This window comes from Protopterus annectens, chromosome 1.part1 (genome assembly GCF_019279795.1).
Source record: "Protopterus annectens isolate FY-2018-M chromosome 1.part1, PAN1.0, whole genome shotgun sequence".
Lineage (NCBI taxonomy): Eukaryota > Metazoa > Chordata > Ceratodontiformes > Protopteridae > Protopterus > Protopterus annectens.
The window spans coordinates 306,908,454-306,923,760 of NC_056726.1; positions in this window are offsets into that span (position 1 = coordinate 306,908,454).

The window sequence follows — 15,307 nt, forward strand, 5'->3', positions numbered from 1 at the left end:
CATGTGGTGGCTGTAGGAGTGATGGGATTCATGTGTTAAATGCAGGGATGATGGGATTCATGTGCTGGCTGCAGGGATGATGGGACTCGTGTACTGCCTGCAGGAGTGATGGGATTCATGTGCTAACTGGGAGATGATGGGATTCATGTATTGGCTGCAGGAATGATGGGATTCAAGTGATATCCGCAGGGATGATGGAATTCACCTCCTGGCTGCAGGGATGATAGTATTTATACTTTGGCTGCACCAGGGATGATGATATTCATGTGCTAACTGCAGTGATGATGGGATTCATGTGCTGGCTGCAAGGCTAATGGGATTCATGTACTGGCTGCAGGGATGATGGTTTTCATGTGTTGGCTGCAGGAATGATGGGATTCATGTGCTAACTACAGGGTTGATGGGATTAATGTGCTGGCTGCAGGGATGGTGGGATTTATGCTCTAGTTGCAGGGATGATGGGATTAATGTGCTATCTGCAGGGATGATGGGATTCATGGGCTGGCTGCAGGATTGATGGGATTCACGTGCTATCCGCAGGGATGATGGAATTCATTTGCTGGCTGCAAGAGTTATGGGATTCATGTGCTAACCGCAGGAATGATGTGATTCATGTGTTGGCTGCAGGGATGATGGATGTGTGTTCTGGCAGCAGTGATGATGGGATTCATGTGCTAACTGCAGAGATGATGCTATAAATGTGCTGGCTGCAGGGATGATAGGATTAATGTGCTGGCTACAGGAGTGTTGGGATTCATGTGCTAACTGCAGGAATAATGGGATTCATGTACTCTCTGCTGGGATGATGGGATTTATGTGCTGGCTACAGGAGTGTTGGGATTCATGTGCTAACTGCAGGAATAATGAGATTCATGTACTGGCTGCAGGGATGATGGGGTTCATGTACTGGCTGCAGGGATGATGGGATTCATGCGCTGGCTGGAGTAGTGATGGGATTCATATGCTAACTGCAAGGATGATGGGATTCATGTTCTGGCTGTAGGGATGATGGGATTCATATACTGGCTGCAGCGGTGATGGAAATCATGTGCTGGTTAAAGGAGTGATAGGATTCTTGTGATGGCTGCAGGGATGTTGAGATTCATGTACTGGCTGCAGAGATGATAGGATTCATGTGCTCACTGTAGGAATGATTAGATTGATGTGCTTACCGCAGGGATGATGGAATTCTTATGCTGGCTGCAAGGTTGATGGGATTAATCTACTGGCTGCATGGACTATGGGATTAATGTACTGGCTGCAGGAGTAATTGGATTCATTTGCTGGCTGCAGAGGTGATGGGAGTCAAGCTTTTGCTGCAGGGGATTGGATTCATAAGTGGGCTGAAGGCGAGATGTGATTCATGCGTGATCTGTAGTGGGTGATGGGATTCATGTGCTGGCCACAGGGATTATGTGATTCAGGTGCTTGCTGCGGCAGTGATGAGATTCATGTGTGGGATGCAAGGGTGATAAGACTCATGTGCTGGTTGCAGGAGTGATAGGATTCATGTGCTGTCTGCAGGGGTAATGGGATTCATGTAATGGCTGCAGGGATGATGGGATTTATGAACTGGCTGCCGGGGTGATGGGATTCATGTACTGGCTGCAGGAATGATGGGATTCATGTTCTGGCTTAGGGGGTGATGGGATTCATGTGCTTAGTGCAGGGATGATGGGATTCATGTGCTAACCTCATGGATGATGGGATACATGTACTGCTGCAGGGATGAAGGGATTCATGTACTGAATGCAAGGATGGTGGGATTTAAGCTCTGGCTGCAGGGATGATGGGATTCATGTGCTAACTGCAGGGATGATGGGATTCATGTGCTGGCTGCAGGAGTGATGAGATTAACGTGCTAACCGCAGGGATGATGGGATTCATGTACTAGCTGCAGGGATTATGGGATTCATGTACCTAATGCAGGGATGGGGAAATATATTCTCTGGATGCAAGGATGATGGGATTCATGTGCTAACTGCAGGGATGATTGGATTCATGTACTGAATTGCAGGGATTGTGGGATTTATGTTCTGGCTGCAAGGATGATGAGATTCACTTACTAACTGCAGGGATTATGGAATTCATGTACTGACTGCAGGGATGATGGGATTTATGCTCTGGCTGCTTGGATGATGGGATTCATGTGCTGGCTGCTGAAGTGATGGGATTCATGTGCTAACTGAAGGGATGATGGGATTCATGTTCTGGCTGCAGGGATGACGGGATTCATGTACTGAATGCAGGAATGATGGGATATATGCTCTGGCTGCAAGGATGATGGGATTCATGTGCTAACTGCAGGGATTATGGGATTCATGTGCTGACTGCAGGAGTGATGGGATTCATGTGCTAACCGCAGGGATGATGCAATTCATGTGCTGACAACAGGGATAATGGGATTCATGCACTGGCTGCAGGAGTGATGAGGTTCATGTGCTACCTGGAGAGATGGTAGGATTCATGTGTTGACATCAGGGATGATGGGATTCATGTGCTAACCACAGGGATGATGCAATTCATGTGCTGACTGCAGGGATGATGGGATTCATGTGCTGGCTGCAGGAGTGATGGGATTCAAGTGATAACCGCAGGGACGATGGGATTCTCATGCTGGCTGCAGGGATGATGGGATTTATGCTGTGGCTGCACAAGAGATGATGGGATTCATGTGCTGGCTGCAGGGATGATGGGATTTATGCTGTGGCTGCACAAGAGATGATGGGATTCATGTGCTGGCTGCAGGAGTGATGAGATTCAAGTGATAACCACAGGGATGATGGGATTCATGTGTTGGCTGCAGGGATGATGGAATTTATGCTGTGGCTGCACCAGAGATGATGGGATTTATGTGCTAACTACAGGGATGATGGAATTCATTTGCTGGCTGCATGGGTTATTGGATTTGTGTGCTAACTGCAGGGATGATGTGATTCATGTGCTGGCTGGAGGGATGACGGAATTCATGTGCTAACTGCAGGGATGATGCTATTCATGTGCTGGCTGCAGGGATGATGAGATTTATGTTCTGGCTGCAGGAGTGATGGGAATCATATGCTGGCTGCGGGGGTAATGGGATTCAAACGTTTGCTGCAGGGGTGATTGGATTCATATGTGGGCTGGAGGAGTGATGGAATTCATGCTTTTGCTGCAGGGGGATTCATAAGTGGGCTGAAGGCGTAATGGGATTCATGTATGATCTGTAGTGGGTGATGGGATTCATGTCCTGGCCACAGGGAATATGTGATTCATGTGCTTGCTGCAGTGGTGATGGGATTCGTGTGTGGGATGCAAGGGTGATAGGACTTATGTGCTGGCTGTAGGGATGATGGGATTCATGTGCTAACTGCAGGGATGTTGGGATTCATGTTCTGCTTGCAGGAGTGATGGGATTCATGTGCTGGCTGTAGCAGTGGTTTCACCTGGCTGTTGCAGCCAGCTGTCGCATACATGCATTGCTGCTAATACTCTGTGATGAAATGCTGTATTTGAACAGTTGCCCCTTACAAATGTCCCTGTTCTCAGTGGGGTAGCTTGAGTTTGTGCTCCCTGGGGCTGTCTTTGAGTTTGCTGCCCCTTCACCCTCACAAAATCATGGTCAAATGCGGCCCCTCATACACAGGCCTCTGCCCCTGCAGCTATTCCAGTGTTCCATTCCTTGGTTATTGCTCCTCATTTACCATAAACATTGTAATGGTCATACTGTTTTGTGCTTTACTTCTAGAAGTATTTTTTGGATTTAATTTAAAATGTTTATTTTAAAATTTATAACACAAACACTGATAGACATCTATTAAACAAAGCAATACAGTCTTGCAATGAAAACAGACTTAGCATTAAAACTTCTCTGCCTTTGAAACTCATATTCATTGAAAAAGCATTGAAATCCACATTCAAAGGGAAATGCATCTGGCCAGTGGCAGATTCAGTTTACCTTTGGGCTGTTTTCAAATCATATACCCTTTGCACACCTATTTAAGACCATGCAAACATACATGTGTTCTTTGATTCACCTTCCTGATTGTATTAGATTATAAAATGATATTCCTTGTATAACATAGCACACTTGTTAGAGGGTATTTTAAATTTATTGTTTTGAACATTTTTCCAGTAAGCAATGAAACAAAATGTATGAACCAACAATGACAAAACTGCTCAGTTCAGACAATTTCCACCGTAGAAGTCTACTTAAACTTCTGTCATTATAATCAGCCAATATCATAAAGTTTCACTATCTCTGCAGACTTAAAAGTCATCTAAATAATTCCACATTAAAGAGATCTGTAATTAATGAAGAGGTTGCTGCTAGCAAACAACTTTATATTTAATTGTTTCATCTACAAATAAAGTGCCTGTTGTCCTTGAAGAATAAATTTCCTATGTTACATTAAAAATGGTAGTGTAAGCTGGTAATATTGCAATAGGTGGTCAACTGATAACATCTTCACAGTTACTAGGCATCTCCTCAGAATTGCAGTATCAACCCCAAGTACAAACAGTATAGTATCAGCAATCCATCTACATACTTTGGGAGTAGAACCCACAGCCTTCTGCATCAAAAGCAAGGATACTTCCTGTTGTGCTACTAACAATACTTTCAAAGACAGTAGCACAATAGTGATATCATTTGCTAAACAACAGCTGTACATTGCAAACAGACTTGGCATAAGCAACACTAAACTCTTCCCCTGAAACTCTCAGCTCCTTGTAAAATGCACTTGACTATATCTCTCAATTTTACAGCACAAGAAATCTGGAAAAAGCCAAATTTATGAGGGGGACAAACACCCAAAACCAGGGACATATTTTAAACATTGCTTCTATAAATCTTAGGAAGTTGCTAGAATAAAATGTTTTGTGTTATCATGCATTTTCTGAAGGATAGGAAGACTGAAACTTAAATGGCTGTCATTATTTAGTGAATTTAGTCCTCACTGATTTTCCAGAAAACCGCAAATTTTAAGTGGGACAGACCAAAAGTATGAGACAAGCATTCAATTCCTAGAATCACAAGTGGTAGTAGAGGTAGAGAATTCAGGCTCTTGTTTCTTGAAACCAAGGTACAGGGTTTGAGCCTGGATAACCCCAACTACCAGGTATCCCTACCTGGGCATTATACACACACACACACACACACACACACACACACACTCCAATCTGTGAATGGCAGAGCACTACAAATTCTGTGAACGGCAAAAGCATGAACACTTACTCTGTGCTTTGTTCTGTGAACAGCAGAACACTTACAAAGCTGCTTCCAGCCTGTGAATGGCAGAACACTAGGCTGAAGCACTGACAAATTCCATGTGAAAATCCACCGGTGGAAAGGAAGAACAGGATGACTATGCATGCACATACATGACAGGTGCCCGTTCTTAAAGAAGAATGCCCTAAAGCAAAACAGTATTTTTGTTAAATGTGAAAGTCCAAAAGTGCCACCCAGGGTGGACCGCCCCTCACGCCCCTGCCTAGCTATGCCACTGCCTCTTCTGTAGTGGGTGCTTGTAGGCATACCTCTCAACTATCCAGATTTTCACAGAATATCCAGATCTTTGCATCATATTTTTAGTCTGTTCCTTATAACATTTCTGGTTTTCTGGCAAATCACTGAGGATTGAAGTCACTAAATAATGACATACAGTTTAGTTTCAGACTTACATCCTTGAAAAAAAACTGTTTGTTAACACAAATCTTGCTTTTCTAGCAACTTTGTAAGTTTACAAGAGCAATATTTAAAATCTGTCCTTACTTTTGGACCTTTAGTCCCCCCATTGTTTTAGGCTTTGTCCAGATTTCTTGTGTTAACAGGTTGAGAGTCATGCTTGTAGGTTATTGTAGCAATGGTCTTGTTTGATTTTCTTTATTAATTTGTTAAAAGGATAGGCCCATTGGATAGAAGTTTCCATTTTCTGAGGCAACCTTGGAGCATTCTCAGGATAAGTGACTTAGTCAGAGTCATATTGTAGGCAGATAGAGGTGGTAGGAATCAAACTCCATACTGTTTACTGCAGGAAGCAACATGTTAATAACTCAGTACCTTAATCATTTGAAGTAATTGCCAGACAAATTATGTTTTATCAACATTCTGCATATGATGGCTGATCAACATAGCATGACCACAATGTGCAACAACTTTTCTTAGATGTGCTGTAGAGTGTTGCAATGGTTTTCTGAAAATATCTTACGCATGTTGTTTGTATGCTACCGTTTGTATATTTATTGGATGTGATCACTGATTGTTGTCCATAACTTTCCACAGAGATTTTAACGCAATGAACAGCACAATATGATGTGTGTGTGTGTGTGTGTGTGTGTGTGTGTGTGTGTGTGTGTGTGTGTGTGTGTGTGTGAGTGTGTGCACACATGCACACGTGTGTGTGTGTGTGTGTGTTGAGCAGCTGACAAGGCCTTGGTTTAGATTGCAGTAGTTGATACCATGCCACAGCTGTTTTATTGTTATAATGTAACCACTGTAATGAATTAATAAAGGTTGTCTTTGCCTATTCAGCCAGGAAGCATCTGTGCTACATTTTTAGATCAGCAATGGGTAGATCCCTGTGGCATAGGACTGTATATTACAAAAACAATGCCATAGTTTTCTTATAAAGTACAGTTGTATTCACTAAGAATTACCCTATCCTTTCCTGTCGAAGCACTAAGTAAATTATATGCTGGAGGGACAGTGGAAAATTAATTTCCTTACAAGTTGCATTTCATCATTCTTCTAGGTCAAATTACAGTTGATGGAGCATACAGCAGCACAAATAGTTTACTCTTAAATAATAGATGTTATTTCCTATCTGCGGAGTTTTGTGTACTCAGTGCTTTAATGGTAAGGCATGACACCTTCATGCAAGTAAAATTTGCTACAGTTTTCTCACGTTTATAAAATGGATTTTTACCCTATCATTAACTGTTTCAGCTGCAACTCCAAAAAAAATGATACATTATCTTGCTAGAATAACAGCACTTTAATAAAAATCATAAAACCTGAAAAGTATACAACATTAGAATTAAAGCCATTAACATATACTTCAGCTACTACAGCTGTGGAAAGAATGACCTTCTTTGAAAATGGTCATGTTTTACTTCCATGTTCATGTTCTGATAAATACTATTCCGTGGGTACTGTATCTACTTTGCTATGTTTTGTAGATATAAAAATTGAGCATATTAGCAGTTCAAACTGCACTTTGCAGAAAAAAAGATGATTATCACATATCCTGTAGCATTCTGTCCTGGAAAGTGATATATCAAAACTCTTTACTGAATGCAGGCAGTCAAAGAAGTGACTTGACTCTGAGCTGAGCAGAGCAAGATCATGATCAAATGGGAATTACTATTTCATTGTTTCACTCTTACAGTGATTGCAGAGATTTGAATTCAGGTTAAAACTTTTATGTCAATTGTCTGAGCAAAAACATTGGCATCCGTTTGTTAAACAAAACAAACATTCTCACACTGCAAGCAGATGTAGCATGAGCAGCAATAAATGTCTCTTCCCTTGAAACTTGCATTTATTGAAACTGCAGCTGGCAATCCATTAAACTATAACAGCCATCTTGGGATGCATAGGTCAAATTACATATCCAAAGTGATAATTTGCAGCTATGTGAAGGGTGCAGGAATTCAAAAGACAACGTGCAATACATTTGGAAATACCTTGGGGCAGTCCAGTGGATTTATGCATCTCTTTTTCTTTTCATGGGCAGCCCCTGGGATCATTGTAAGATGAAGTAATTTTGTTGGTTACAGAGAAGACAAAGGAAGGCCGAGAGAATCAAACGGTGCACTACAGGAGCAACTAATTAACAGCTCATATCCTTGCTCAGCTGCGTTAAGTACCAAACAGACTGTTGTAAAGCAACACAGTGCACATTACACCCAATGTGTCTGCAAAAAACAAGTTAATTAAAATAGATATATAATTACTAAGTTGTGTGGTTGTTGTACCTATGAGAACAAGTCCTCCTTGAAATATTAGTGTGCATTCAGTGAACCTGTAGCCAGGATGATCTTTATTAAGCAAGGAGAAGCATATGTTTGTATGACAGCAAATCAGAGGAGAGGAGTGGAATACGTGGCATTATATTAAAGATGGCAACAAGCATTAATGTATGTCCAGGCGTAGAGATGGGGTGGGTAGGTATGGAAAAAAGCACAAAATGGTGCATATGCATAGCACTAACCTGATCAAGGGTAGCACTCAGGTTCCCCCTCTTATCCTGGTACACTACCCAGGACTCATGCCACTGACAGTGTTCAGTCATGGTTCTGTAATGCCTACTTACTTCAGCAGTAACCAGCCCACCATGACCCTACAGTTCACCTAGAAATAACCATGCACAGCATTAATCTTAGGGCTTCTCTATCCAGGAGTACCTCAAGTATGGAACTTGCTTCTATATTATTTTTGCTGTTTATGAATGACATGACCACTATTATTCATACTTCCTTAATTACTTTATATGCAGATCCCATTGTATTTCGATGATTAGACCCACATTCCCAAATAACTCAACACCAGCTACAGGATGACTTCCAAACCTTGGATAGATTTTCATAAAGAATAAACTCACACTTAATTTCTTTAAACAGCAACTATGTTGTTTTGTACACACCAGAAACCTGGCACAAACAGTTGGGCTTAATGCTTACTTGGCCAAACTCTTTAATTCACTTCACATGCAAAATTCATTTTAACACTCAACTGAAATCTTGCTAAATGACCTCATATAGTCTCTCCTCAAAATCAAAATTTCTAGCCACTGATGTCCTTATTCCTTGAGCTGGATATATCCTCTCAATAGTGCCAACAACAACATAATCTAAACTACAGTAAGTAAAATATGTAGGTTCCTTAACTCTGACCCACAAAATGAACACCACAGCATTACCTTACAGAAAGCCTGCAATGACCACTAGGACCATACTGCATTCCACAAACTCATTTAGACTTATCTGCAACCAATACCGACCATCCATATGAAATAAGCTAAACAAAAACTCCTTTCCCCTTCCAGTTTAAGAACACCTCAGACAAGCACCCTTACCTTACATATACTTCAGTTAGGATAAGTTATTGCCAAAACAAGCTTTACCAAGGTTGCATTGAGATAACAGAATCACCTCTCACAAGAAATAAGAAAATAAACAAAGAATTCCAAGTGCAGAAAATAACTTGCAGTGCACCTGAAACACGAATCTAACTGAACCTGCTTTCAAGACAAAAGATGGAATTTATGCCTAATGGTTACTTGCTTAAACAGCTTAGCACCTCCAGATGGACTCAGTAAGTATCCTCATAAATATGCATAGTTTACCATACATAAATAATATATTACTTTATTATATTTCTGTACTTGTAATCATATCTGATCTCTTCTTCATTTTAGCCTGTCTTCACTGCCATATCTGTTACAGCTTGCTTCCAGCTCCTGCTTCCAAACTGTGTATAATTTGATTATTTACACTTATAAGACAGGTTCCCCTACACCAACTAAACAGCCATCTTAAAGAAGACAATCAACCTGCACAATCATAGTCACCTATACCATGGGGGCACTTAAAAATACCTACTAAAGCCTTCACTCTGTGATCCTCTGAGAACTTTGGACTAATGCAGTTCCAATCAGGAATGCAAAGATGCATGCACATTTCGAACATAAAATGCAAAGTCCCAACAAAATTATCCACTTGAGAGCTATATATGACAGTTGTCTTTATGCTTTGAGTGATAGCAGGCAGCAGTAGGCTTGGTTCTATCCAGCAAAGCCCCTACACATCAACTGTCTGTTTGCCTTCCATTCCCTGGACTTCATAAACTTGAAAAAATAAATTGCATTCTTAAGGATCCCATGTGATTCTGACATTCTGTATAGCACAAACATAGACAGTAAGCAGAATAATGGTAAGACGAATACAGTCAGTGTCACAGATAAACTTAATAAACATCTGAAAGAGCAGAGTAAAGAATGCCTTTGCAAAACTATTTCAGGGGACTTTAAGCAAAGAAAACACAAATGAATAAAATACTGTCAAAGCCAATTACTGTGCAAGCCAAAGTCAGTAATATTGTGAGTTCATAGAGATGACAGAAGTTCAACCAGCTACAACAGGTGCTAAAAGCAATCTAGTCAATGCTAATTTTTAAGTTATTTATATAAAATCCTAGGCTCTGCTGATGGTGGAGATAAAATGCTCATTCTTGTGTTTTTTAATTAGTTATTAAAACAGTCTTGTAATTTAGTATCCATGGTTTTGCCTCAGTAACTTGTAAAGCAGTGGCCATAATAAACTTTTTTGTACTGGCAAGATGGAGTCCCCCCATCCCCAGCTAGCACAGGGCCCTAGGCAGGTGCCTAGAGTGCCTTGGTTTAGATCTAGCTTCACCCTTATTCTCCAAAGGTCTTTCAAGATCACTTGTTTTGAAAAGTGACTTGAATCAGTCTCTTATTATTCTCAGTGTTTCTTCTGACTGTAATTGGTACATTTCCTTTTATTAACTTGTCTGCCAAACTCCACCATGAACATTTCATTTGGAGGTAAAGTGCAAAATGCCACAGTGTAATTAGTTATGTTATTTTCCAAACAAAATGGCCACACACGTACTGAATCTTATATAAGTGGAAATCAGTGTTTCAATTTGTTAAATAAAATGATTGATTTCTTCATAGTATGTTACAAACATGGAAGCTATCATTTTGAAATCCATCTGTTGCCAAGGGACAATTTGGTATCACCACACCACCTACCAGCACATCTTTGAATGCTGGAGGAACAAGTGATGTTAGGAAAAACTGGTAGAACCTGGTAAAACATGCAAACTCAAAAATGAGTACATCTCAAGAAGGAAAAGTAAATTAAAAAAACAACAGGGATACAAGCAGCAAATGTGATCAGGGTACCATTTGGTGTTGAAAGATGAAATTTTACTAATAAAATTGACAAAGAAAAAATGAAAAGGGAAAAATACAGAAATGCTATAGCGCTATCAACTGATGAAAAACTCAAAAAAAGGACTGATGATATTTTGTCAAATTAAGTATAGCTAACAGAATCTTAGATTCACAGATTTCCAAGGTTATTGAGTCTTGTGACTCTTTATGCCTTGTAAGAGCCCTCCCACACTTCCTTTCACCAGAAAGGACATACCAATCAATTAGAGAGTAAACGTATACCTAAGACCAGACACTATTGATATACATCAATAAAGTGAAGGAGAGGCAAAGGCTATAGCACACTCAATGCAGCAACACAGATGAGAGCATCTTAAATTGTTATACTGGAAAAGCAGATTAACTCTTCTAAATAGTTGGAAGCGAGATCCAGTGAGAGGAAACAGATGCTTTCCATCCAATCCTTATGGGACAGTCAGGGGATAGAGAGATTCTCAGCTGAAGATATTAACACTGTCATGACAACCTTTTATAAAGAATTATATCAAAGCACTTACCATGTTAAGAAGGTATATTAGAAACCTTTGCAACCAAAATACGATGGTTGGTGCCAGCCTCAGAAAAGTTAGTCTTTAAATAAATCCTTAACCTTAGATGAAATCAGACAAGCTATATCAGAACTAAATCCGGGGAAAGTACCTGGTTTAGATGGTCTTCATGGTGGCTTGTACTCACTATTAAATGGAGAGCTGTCGCCAGTACTACTCAAATTATTTCAGTACAGCTTCTCAAAAAGTTATCTACCTACATCAGCAAGAATGATGAATATTGGAAGGAAAAAATCCTACTCCTATATAAAGTTATAAACCAGTATTGCTTATTCTGGTTAAGACTAAGATCCTCGCCAAAGTGCTTGCAGACAGGCTATAAAAATATATCTCAAAGTAAGCAGCATGCAGCAGAGTTTTGTTGCAGAAAAATGGAATATTTCAGAATTAGTAAGGCTAAAGGTTTTACATGTTAAAAAAAACACAAAAAAAGGTTTCTTGATAACCAGTGTCACGATGGTCAAAACAGAGGGAATTACCAACTGAAGTTTTTAGGTCCCTGACTGCATTTTCATTTTGCAGTGATAATTTGTCTATAAATGTGATGAGAGGGAGGGTTTGTCTACCAAAAGTGATGACACAACACTTTTTAGAATTTAGTTTGAACACATTTTTAGTATACCAAGAGCTTACTAGGGAGACTTCATTCTTGAAAGTTTGGATGTCAGAGAATGACTTAACAACAACCCACAGTTTGCAGTCATTTGCAAACTTTGTTAGCCACAAGTCTTGTCCCTCAGCTTGGAGATATGAGAAGAAAATGCTGAAAAGGAAAGCTCTAAGGGACACCACCATTCAATGTCATACATTTTTATGAACCATCTGCAGCTTCAATAGTGCAAGTTCTTTCTTTCAACCAATTTAATATCAATCTTACTACATTCAGGATAATTTTTAAAGCATTTAGCCTACATATGATACCAGCATGGAAAATGGTAGCGAAAGCCTTGGCCAAGTCAAGACACCCTATGAGCACTGCATGGCCACTGTCTACAGTTTCAGTAACTTATTAAAATTATATCAGATACAATAGTCAGGATATGAACTCTTGGGGTTCAAGTCTAGTAAGGTTCTTGATATTGTAGTTTATGAGGTTAGTTGTAATATATTCCATGGCTTTCAAGTGAGGCTTGTAAGACTGACAGGTCTGCAATTACCTTATAACTAAGGCCACCTTTATGGAGGTACAAAATCGCTGCTGTAAACCATTCATTGTAGCTGTGCAAACACATTTCACTAGAAGTCATTATCACCCATATAACAGCACCATTATGAGAGTATTTGAGTGGGGGAAAAAGTTTCTAGCATATTCGCTTAATGAAAATAACATTTAATCGTGTGTGTGTGTGTGTGTGTGTGTGTGTGTACATATATATATCTCAAACTTCTGTCCATGTGGGACATTCTTCCCACTGCTCTCTTTTTTACAAAATTATTCTTACTCTTAATGTTTCAAAATTATTCTGCACTGGTAAATTATGTTTATTTGCAGTGCTACAAGTCTCCTTCTGCAAGACTAGTCATTGGGCAATCAGTACTTCAATGACAATTTCGGTAAAAGATGTCCATGAAATTACATTAATTAATTTCTCTTTCCAACACTCAGTTTATCAGATTCAGCATCATGTGAAGCTAGAGCATACACAGGCACTAAATGGAGAAGACTCTTCCATTTCCACTACTGGAGGGTTATTGAAATCACATCTGAGGAAGAGTGAGGAAATGGATGCATATGGGGTGTTTGTTTAAAGAAAATAAGGGTATTAAAATCAAGAAGCAACATCAGTGCTGGGGTGTAGCACATCATAACACTGACTTTTGTTTTGTGTGTGCGTGTGTGTGTGTGTGTGTGTGTGTGTGTGTGTGTGTGTGTGTGTGTGTGTCTGTGTTTACATTTGTGAAGGGGAAAAGGAAAACATGACTGAGAACTTGAGATGCTGCAAAGTAATAGCAGATGCACACTGTATAGCAGATTTTAGCTGTGGCTATGATCATATACCATAATGTACTAGGCAGACCCTGCGGTGTACTCCACAATTCAGTTTTTCTATGAATACTTTAACAAGCTGTAGGTGCAAGGCATACAGCAAAATCAGCCTTTGCACACTGATAAAGGTAGATACAAAGTATTCCAAGTGACAGCTTGGTAGTTAGTTTGGATTCATTACCAACTGCAATACATACAGACTGCCATGATAGCCCCACACAACTAGGTATATAGCAAGTGCTTGGCTGATAGACATGGAACTGTCTTTAGAATACTCAGCAAACTGCTTTGTTACAAATGTACTGTGAGTCTACATAATGCTTGGGAGTTTAATCTATGCACACATGCACAAACATATATACTCACATATTTTTTCAGCCATATTTGTCTGTGGATCTATGTGAGTTCGCACACACAACATTTGTGTCTACCAGTGTGGGGATGCTGTACAGCTGTAGAATAGGTGATTGCGCAATTTATAAAATTCTAATCCTGCCTGAAGCTCATTACCCATTTTTACATACACTGTATTACTTGGATCTCGTTATGGAAAGGTTCTCCATTTGTAATGTCAGTACTGGTCATTCCTATAGGGAGAACAACCCACTGTTATAGGTTGGAACAACTACAATGCAACTGTGCTACAGCAACAGATGCTACAGGTTACAGGGGTTCACCAATAATGCTTTACATTTTGTTTGAACTGCTCTTATCTCATGTATATCAATCTATATATATAAATGTGTGTGTGTGTGTGTGTGTGTGTGTGTGTGTGTGTGTGTGTGTGTGTGTGTGTGTGTGTGTGAGTTTCTATACATACATACACACACACACACACACACACACACACACATATATATATATATATATATATATATATGTCTTATCACAATCTTGAACCACACAATCTGGATAATCCCAAGACCATAATATCGAAAAACCAAAATACTGATGACCACAATGACTAACAATCTTGAATACGAATTGTCCTACGAGTGTGTTCCAGTATGATCTCAGGAATGAGTACTAGCATGGGTCCTGCAGGGGTGTGGACCCAGGAACAAGTGCTAGCATGGGTTCTGCAGGAGGACAAGTCTGGAAATTCAGTATTGTAGTTTTCAGCATTTTAGTCTTTGTGCATTGTGATACCTGGATTTTGATTTTAAAGACTGTGTAATTCAAGTCTGTGATAATAAACTACAGTAGTTCATAGATTTAGTGAACAAGTTCAGAGCCTATTCAAGGCACTTAGTGCCCTGAATCTCATGTGGAAAATTGTGGGTGCTTATATAGTCATCCAGCTCCTTCCTGAAGATATGAATTGATGCACTGAGTTTAGCTGTGAGGAAGAGTTCACTCTGGTTTTCCCACATTCAGTCAAATAAAATTTGAGCTACACTTTCCCAAAAGTCCAATTTTAGAAAGTGTAACTCAAAAACAAACAAAAAAAAAAAACTCAACAATCTTTTTTTGCCAAGAGGGGAGGCATGATCTCCATCTGCTTAATTATACCACTTCCGTGGCCGCAATACAGTAGAGAAAAAAGGAAAGATCCTCTGAAACCTTTGTTTAACCATTGTAGGCTACACACTCAAGTGTGAAGCCATTTCTGTGCATTTAACGTGTTTTTTTGATTGTATCTGCTTTATTTCCTGAAAAAAAAAACAAAAAAAAATACTTGTTTTCCCATCTTTCTAAGCTAGTATAGTCCAGTTTTCAGGTTAGTGCTGAATTTAGGGCTGTGTTACAAGTTTATGTTGCCTATACCTTACTTGGATAGAAGGAGGTTTCTCTGTTCACCTGTGAGAGAG